This window comes from Neophocaena asiaeorientalis, unplaced genomic scaffold (genome assembly GCF_003031525.2).
Source record: "Neophocaena asiaeorientalis asiaeorientalis breed wild unplaced genomic scaffold, Neophocaena_asiaeorientalis_V1.1 scaffold240, whole genome shotgun sequence".
Lineage (NCBI taxonomy): Eukaryota > Metazoa > Chordata > Mammalia > Artiodactyla > Phocoenidae > Neophocaena > Neophocaena asiaeorientalis.
In genome coordinates this window covers 4,798,770-4,808,105 of record NW_020185331.1, presented here as the reverse complement: position 1 = coordinate 4,808,105, position 9,336 = coordinate 4,798,770, and the positions used below count along the sequence as shown (strand labels likewise).

General features: G+C 41.1%; 1 protein-coding gene across 5 annotated transcripts in view; it reads left to right on the top strand.

The window, feature by feature from the left end:
• The window catches only part of ARMH3 (armadillo like helical domain containing 3), a 172,505-nt gene that overhangs the window by 119,276 nt on the left and 43,893 nt on the right, over window positions 1-9,336 (top strand). The window lies entirely within an intron of this gene.

The window sequence follows — 9,336 nt, the reverse complement described above, 5'->3', positions numbered from 1 at the left end:
GTCACAAAAAGGTAAAGCCCAAGAAACCAAAAAAAAAAAAAAAGGTACGGCGTAAATTGTTAAAGTAACTCAAACTTTATCCATATCACAAAAATGTTTTCAAAAATTTCTTGTAGTTTTTGCAGTTAGCTAGTGCTATCAATTACAATTAAAAATTTCCATATTTTGATTCATACTAGAAAAATGTGTTAATTATCATTGATATTATGAAAAGTTTCAATGTCAACATAAATACCTGGCCAGATAGGTCACAAAATAAGCTTTTTCCTTCCTTGGAGCTTCAAATTTAACTCTTTAATTTAAAAATATTTTTTATTATTGAATATTTGACAGGCATTCCTTTTGTTTCAAGAACATCTTGAGTTGAAATTAACAGTATAGTCTTTTGTAAACCTCGCCACAACTCAACCGGTGAGCATTGGCAAAGAACTCAGGATCATTAAATTCATTGTCTTCTAATTCTCTTAACTGTTCCATAAACCTGCAATGTTCATAGCTTTTGCAGGTATGTACTAAATTATTTTAACAACTGTATCCATGATACAGAGTCTGCTTCAGAAAACTATGGACAAATATTTTTAACATGTACCATGAAGAATGAAGCAGGAGGGGAAAACTTTAGTCTTGTTTTAAAATTCCTATAAGGAATTCCCTGGAGGTCCAGTGGTTAGACTCCACGCTTTCACTGCTGAGGGCCCGGGTTCAATCCCTGCTCAGGGAACTAAGATCTAGCTGCCGGCAGGGCCAAAAAAATAAAAATAAATAAAATGCCAATAAATCTGGACTTTCAACCTAACATAGCGCGAGCACCATTTGTGTGCTGTAATTTTTTTAAAATTCTAGTCAAATTCCTTATTGACAGATGTAGAAGATGTAAAAATATGCCACAAGTTCAGGGATTTGGGCTGCGAATTGACAAAATTTTCTACATATTTGGAAGTTACTTGAGACAAAATGTACCCGAAGTATTTATTAATTGCGTAGTGTCATCTAAAATCTAGAGAAAAGTAATTTAAAACATTTTGAATCAATTGATTTTTAAATTAATTTATTTATGTATTTATTTTTGGCTGTGTTGGGTGTTCGTTGCTGTGCGCAGGCTTTCGCTAGTTGTGGTGAGCGGGGGGCTATTCTGCGTTGTGGTGCGCGGGCTTCTTATTGCAGTGGCTTCTCTTGTTGCGGAGCACGGGCTCTAGGTGCACAGGCTTCAGTAGTTGTGGCACGTGGGCTCAGTAGTTGTGGCTTACGGGCTCTAGAGCTCAGGCTCAGTAGTTGTGGCACACAGGCTTAGTTGCTCTATAGCATGTGGGATCTTCCCCGGCCAGGACTCGAACCCGTGTCCCTTGCATTGGCAGGCAGATTCTTAACCACTGTGCCACCAGGGAAGCCCTGAATCGATTGATTTTTGGTAATTAGAAAGTCATATTCTATAGGCAATTGTTTAGTGGTTTAATTGAGGATCTTTCACTTTTTATAAGGTAGGGTTTTTTTCCCTCATAATTGTCTGATAAACTGTCCATAACTGAAATAATAATTTCTTTTACCATATCTCCATCAAAAAAATGGTACAGTAGGGACTTCCCTGGTGGTCCAGTGGTTAAGACTCTGTGCTCCCAAGCAGAGGGCCTAGATCCCACATGCATGCTGCAACTAACACCCGGCACAGCCAAATAAATAAATATTTTTAAAAAAATACCCTGATAACCATTAAAAAAAAAAAATGGTATAGTAGCCAGAGATGCAGGCTCAGATCCTGTTAAAAATCATGGAAATTTTTTTGGACATTTAATTCTGATTTCAGACAACCTGTTTTGTTGATTCATTTTTAATGTTTTAATGTTAGGAATAAACTTCGTATTTATTTTATATTTGCTGACATTTGTTAGTAGTATTTACTTTATTATCTTGAAAAGTTGTTTACACAACAAAAAGCCTTTTTGTTTCGTCTTGCTGAAGCAAAGTGCAGTTGCCATTCATTATGCAACGTACAACATACCTTCTTCCAGACTTTCTTTGCTGTTCTGAAGTAGTACTGTTATTTGCATCTCTGCTCCATAATGCATCCGTGGTATGCCTTCATTTTGAACTTAAAAATCGGTTTGGGGCTTCCCTGGTGGCGCAGTGGTTGAGAATCCGCCTGCCAGTGCAGGGGACACGGGTTCGGGCCCTGGTCCGGGAGGATCCCACATGCCGTGGAGCGGCTGGGCCCATGCGCCACAACTACTGAGCCTGCGCTCTGGAGCCCGTGAGCCACAACTACTGAAGCCTGTGCACCTGGAGCCCGTGCTCCCAACAAGAGAAGCCACCGCAATGAGAAGTTAGAGCACCGCAGCGAAGAGTAGCCCCCGCTCACCGCAACTAGAAACCCCGCGTGCAGCAACGAAGACCCAACATAGCCAAAAATAAAAAAAATAAAATAATTAAAAAAAAAAAAAAAAAAAATCGGTTTATATTTACATTTTAAAACTAGAAACATAATTTGACTATCATTAAAAGCTGATCAGTATTCTACTCTAATTACCAATTCTGATGTGTGTAGGTATCACTGTAACTCAGTACTTCCCGAGTGATGCGATTTTGCCCCCCAGGGGACATTTGGTATGTTTTGGTCATCACGACTTGTAGGGGGTGAGGGAGTGCTACAGCATCTGGTAAATAGAGACTAGGGATGCTGCTAAACCCAGGAGAGCCTCCCACAACAGATTATCTAACCCAAAATGTCAATAGTGCTGAGGTTAAGAAACCCTGCTGTGACTCATGCTGTCTGCATAAAATATTTTTAAAATAAACTACATTGTTAAATCTGTACATAGAAAGTCATTTGAACTGAATCAATACATTGGTATCAGCTAGATTGGTGATGTGTTTATGGGTAGTACTAGAAACGACACACATGCCCGACATACACTGTAATAGAGCAGCAATACCTTATGCCATGCAGTGATGAAAATGAAATGAAGTCCTTCTAAAACAATGTTGTATCTAATGGAATAATATTTTACACTGCTTTAGTTTTTTTAGTTTAAATTAATTAAAATAAAAATTCAGGGCTTCCCTGGTGGCGCAGTGGTTGAGAGTCCGCCTGCCGATGCAGGGGACACGGGTTCATGCCCCGGTCCGGGAGGATCCCGCATCCACCACCACCCCCTCCCCCACCGTGAGCCATGGCCGTTGAGCCTGCGCATCCAGAGCCTGTGCTCCGCAACGGGAGAGGCCACAGCAGTGAGAGGCCCGCGTACCGCAAAAAAAAAAAAAAATTCAGTTCCTCGGTTGCACTAACTACGTTTCAAGTGGTCAGTAGCCACATATGGCTAGTGGCAACAGAAGAGGTCTAGAAAATTAGACATGATAGGTTGATTAACACCCATCCTCACACTATAGGGCAGGAGTAAGTTGACTCCTTATTCACCTTAGGGTTTGAAGTGTGGTGTTTTAGCCTGGGCACTAGACATCTCTACTTTCTTTCTAAAAATAAAGAGACCAGGGCTTCCCTGGTGGGACAGTGGTTGAGAGTCCGCCTGCCGATGCAGGGGATGCGGGTTCGTGCCCCGGTCCGGGAAGATCCCACATGCCGTGGAGCGGCTGGGCCCGTGAGCCATGGCCGCTGAGCCTGCGCGTCCGGAGCCTGTGCTCCGCAACGGGAGAGGCCACAACAGTGAGAGGCTCGCGTACCGCAAAAAAAAAAAAAAAAAAAAAAAATTAACGAGACCAACACATTGTTTTATTAGAATATAATTCTGGGTTCTTAACCCTGCATTTTTTCTAAGGTCAGTTACCACTGAAAAACAGGCCTGACACTGGTGGTACCTTAGGTTCCCAACTGTTCCTATATCCCACTAGGATGAAACTGCTGGATCACTATTACCCCATTTTCTGAGCTTCTATTCACACTTTGTTGAAATTAGGTAGAGAATGAAGAAGTATTCATCATATTTTCTCAATAAATACTTCCTTCTTGCTTAAAAAGCACCTTTCCATATATCTGGAAGAGCAAGGAGTTCAAAACACAGCAAATTATGGAAATGTTTAAGGGTACCTGAGTAGGATACACTCAAAGGAGCTAAGGCTTGTTTCCGTTGTCAAACAGGATGTCAGGTCGTCTCCCCTTTGTTAATAACATTTAAAGCACAGCTTGGTAGTAGCTCTTTGAGGTCTAGTGTTATGAAGCTGTCATCTTTCATCCCTGCTTGTTCTACCTTAGGCCAAAGGTTTTAGTCTAAACAGGTGGAAAGTCAGATATAGAGTTAGTTTAAGGGGAGGGTACCTACCTTGTATCATGGGGCATATAACTGACTTTGTTTTTTTCTGGAATGAGAAACTAGTGTTAACTAGTAGAATGTGCTGTTGTCTTTATTTATTTTCTTAACTGTTTTGAGCCTGAGTATCTGATTCTTTGTAGCTACCTAGGTGAACAAGTTTTACAGTTTTTACTACAAGCATGGTCTTGCCTCTTGAACTTCATACCCTACCTAGAGGTCCCACAAGTACTTCAAACTTGACATTCCAAAGAATATGCCTTATTGAATACACCAATTTAAGAACCATATCCCCCTGTGTTTACTATCTCAGTGGTATCATCGTCTGTTCAGTTGCCTAAAGCAGAACTCTCAAGGTTGCTTTAGAGTCATCTCACTCCTTTACCCCGAACGAACTTTTTGGCCAACCCAATATTTCTCAAGTAAAGTCTCCATTTCTACAACTACCATTTCAATTCAAGGCCTCATAACCTCTCACATTTATTCAGTCACTGGAGTTGAATTTCAGAAGTGCAGGTCATAAACACTGCTGATGGGAGTATGTTGGTACCATGTTTGAGGGCAGTTTGGCAATATCTAGTAAAGTCCAAGTTGCCTAAACCTTACAATACAGTAATTTCATTCCTTGGTATATATCTTCGAGAAACTTTCCCAAATGATCACAAGGATATATAAATAAGAACACGTGTTGGGGGCTTCCCTTGTGGCGCAGTGGTTAAGAATCCGCCTGCCAATGCAGGGGACGCGGGTTCGAGCCCTGGTCTGGGAGGATCCCATATGCGCGGAGCAACTAAGCCTGTGAGCCACAACTACTGAGGCTGCGCGTCTGTAGCTTGTGCTCCACAACGGGAGAGGCCGTGACAGTGAGAGGCCCGCACACCGCGATGAAGAGTGGCCCCCACTCGCCACAACTGGAGAAAGCCCTCGCACAGAAACGAAGACCCAACACAGCCAAAAATAAATAAATAAATAAATTTAAAAAAAGAACACGTGTTGGGACTTCTCTAGAGGTCCAGTGGTTAACACTTGGCACTTCCAGTGCAGGGAGCGTGGATTCGATTCCTGGTTGGGGAACTAAGATCCCACGTGCTGCACAGTGCGGCAAAAAAAAAAAAAGAACATGTGTTAAGTATTGTTTTTTGTTTGTAATACCAAGAAAATTGGAAACCACCTACATTTCAGGCAACAGAATGGATTGTGATATAGTTGCACACTGGAATTTTATATAACACTGAAAATGGATTAGAACTACACAAATAAATAGAAATCTCACAAATATAATATTGAATAAAAAGTTGCAGGGGGCTTCCTTGTGGCGCGGCTGGGCCCGTGGGCCATGGCCGCTGGGCCTGCGCGTCCGGAGCCTGTGCTCCGCAAGCGGGAGAGGCCACAACAGTGAGAGGCCCGTGTACTGCAAAAAAAAACAAAAAAAAAAAACAAAAAAAAAAACAAAAAAAAAAAAAAAGAAAAAAAAAAAAAGTTGCAGAATATAAGGTAATATGCACATATTAAAAACAAAAACCATTTAGAGACATACTCATATTTAGTAAAAGAATAAAGCTGTGTATAGGGATGATAAGTGCGAAAATCAGGAGAGTGTTTACTTCTGGGAAGAGACAGATATGCAATCCAGAATAAGTACCTGGAGAGTTTGAAAGGTATTTGTAACACTTTCTTAAGTTGGATATTGGGTAAACAAACATTCAGTATATTCTTTTCTGCATTCTTTTCTATGTCTAAAATATTTCATTAGAAAAATCATCAGATTTTAAACCTTGTGTGATTCCCCATCATTGATAGGGATAGGATAATGTCCAAATTTCTTCAAATGACATCTTTCTAGCCTTATTTACTACCACTCTTCCATCTATCCTAAGATCTGGCTGAATTAGACATGGCCACAGAGTATCAAATTTCAAACCTCTGTGCCTTGCACATGCTGTTTACCTAGAATGTCTTCCTATTCTTTTCACCTAGCAAAATCTTATTTAATGCTTCAAAATCTAGCTCAGATGTCACCTTTCTTTAAAGCTTACTGGATTCTTTGAGGCCGAATGCCATAGCACTTTGTACATTGCCATAGGACTTTGTACATTTCTCTCTTAGAGCACTTATCACATTGAGGGATAGTTGTTTACATGTCTGTCCGTCACTAGATGGTGAGCTTCTAAGGACAGAGACTGTTTGTTTGTTTTACTTCTGGAATCTCTGCCCCTAGCACAGTGCAGTATGGTACAATACATGTTTGTTGGGTGCATGAATAGATGACTGGAATGAATGGTTCCAAGACTTTATACTGCTACCATTGTCTTCTAGAATCATCAGCTAACCTGACTGAGGTCCTAAAAAGCTAGGGAAGTGGATATTGAAATGCCTAAGAAGTCCTTGTAGGAAGCCCCCCCAACACATAATACTTCCAAAAGTCTGCTTCAGATCTTAATAGACAACAGTCTTGGCAGCTTCTGGGTTAACCTAGTATAGCCAGGAAGTACACTTTGGAATTGTTAGCAGAGTCCACCTTTCTCAATGATGAGGTGAGTTATTTATCCTAACACAGTAGAATTTACTAAATTCTGATTCCCTCCAGGGTAACAAGAGGACAGCCAAAAGGTTTTAATTAGCTGAAATGGGGCTTTGAGACAATTAAAGCCACTTTAAAGTGCATTACTGATAGGATTATATATTGTCTTTCTTCCTTTTTTTTAAGTAACAAGTCAGGGCAATTAATGCTATTTTTATCTTGCAGATTCACTGAATTTTAAGGATGATTTTAAGGATTCTTTAAAAAACCCTCTCATTGGCTGAGTGATGGGCTGCTGTCATTTATGTAAGCTAGAGGCCCTGCTGAAGGAATCTGTGATTCTGAATGTGTTTCACATGCTAATGTTATAGCTGTTTGGATGCCTTACTGCTCTTGGCAGTAAGGTGTTTTTTTCAGGCCCTTTGTGAGGTTAAAGTTTCTCTTGTGTGCTTCCTACTGAGGACCTTCCCAAATGTATATTGTCTTATAAGCCAAAAGGGAACCAAGGAAACAGTTACAATTAACAGGCAGCTGCAAAGCAGAGCCATTTAGTCTCTTCAGTGTGGTTTGGTGGAGATCAGAGTCTAGAGGCTTCAGTCTGGCTTTAAGTGAAGCAGCTGCATCACCAGCTGGAGACTGACACACTGTAGAGGGCGGGCACAGCACAGCTGAGATCAATCCACTCCCATATAAGAGTGAAAGGCCTCATCCACTCCCATATGAGATTGAAAGGCCTGACTTCAACTTTGCTAGTTGCTTTGTGTTTACGTTTAGTTTAGGGGAGAGGAGGTACAGAACTTGCCATGAGCATCTTTGAGTCAGCACTGAGCAAAAAGATGCAAACAGGATCCCTGCAGGCAAAGGTCTCATGGCTTTCACTAAGGTTTCCTGCTACCCCTTAGCTGGAAGAGATTCAAAACAAGATCCTAGGAAAAGAAGCTATAACTTTTCTCTTTGGTTTACTGGGAAAACTTGGATGGCTATTTTTTTTTTTAGTTGCATTAACCTTAATTTAACTTATCTAGTAAGGTTTCTTTAGCCTGACTTAGTAAAAATTGGGTAATAGTCTCCATCCCTATAAGAAAATGTGTCAAGACATTCTTATCTTTCCTTGCCTGATTAAATTAACTCATATTTCAATACTCTGCTCAAGCACCATCTCCTTTAGAATGCCTTTCCCAAGTTCCCAGGTTGGGCAAATGCCCCTCCTCTGTGTGCTCATGGTACCTTTGGTCTACTCTTTGTCAGTCTAGCCCTTGCAACATCATAATGAGATTGTCTGTCTGTGGTATGTGTCTCTTCCACTAATCTGTAAGTTCCTTGCTACCTGGGATAAAATTTCATTCACCTCCCCCGTTGCCTAGTAGGTATTCAGGTGTTTGTCAGACAAACTGAACCGTCGAGTCATGGGCTGTGCTATCAAACCCTTAGCTTCAGATACCATAGGACTTTCTTCTAGGGACAGAGTGTTCCTTCACTATGTGAGAAAGCAGTCAATTTCCAGAGTAAGGGAAGGCGAGAAGATATAGAATTTCTCTCTTTCTAAAATGGTGCATACAGGATAAACAAAGTCCTGTAATCACTTTAAAACTAAATCTCTCCTTTGCGTAGCATCACCGTTTCAGGAGGAGAAAAGCTTACCATTATTTCTGGTATATTGGAGAGAAAGCAGCTAATAACTTCTTCTTGAGCATAAAACAATTAAATGCAGCCTCCCGTAGAGGCAGTCTGCCAGAGCTGACCGCCTCACCCTCCACATGGGCTTCATCTTCTTACTCTGGATTTCATAGACTCTCCCCCAAAGACCTTCACCTTGTTGCACTATTATGATGAATGTGTGGAGCTGGCTCTTACCCCCTGGTTTACTAGCTATTATTGGAGGTGCTGTCAAAGAATCAGGCCTCAAATTTTTCCTCCCATTAAGTCCTCTCCTGGGCAGCGCTGCTTGGTTCTGAGTAGTAGTCATCTAGTCTCCTCTCCTTTTCCCACCTCCCGCTGCCTTTGAATGTAAGGAAACTGCAGGCCCTGTTGCAAACAAAGAGGTATGGTAGAAAGTAAGGCTGTAAATTATTTTTACCACAGCTCTTTGTTTGCACTTGTTCTAGGCCTAGAGAGGAGCTCAGATACGTGATGTGAGACCTCCATCAATTTTGGTCACAAACCCATTCCATGTCATTTCCTCAATAGGTTGGTCATGTCTGTCTCACAGCAGTGTCTCTGGGATCTCCTCTCTGTAATGAGTTAGAGATTCATTGGTTTCTAAACACACGGGCCTTACCTACTTGCCTGTCTACTCTTAACTACTCCTCTGAGTGATAACCACATGGTCTCTGATGAGTATTTTTAATGTGTTATATGATTTTTTAATTTGTCCCCGCAGGAACTCTTACAGCCTTCCTCTTGTAAGGGTTTCTGTTGAATAGACGCTCTCTGGGTCTCTGACTTAGTAGGCTGCCATTTAGTCAGTTTGAGGCTTTTATTTTGACTCTTATAAATTCTTTGCAGAAAAAAATAGGGCCAAAGGTACATTGGGTACCATTTGTAAATCTTAGGATGATT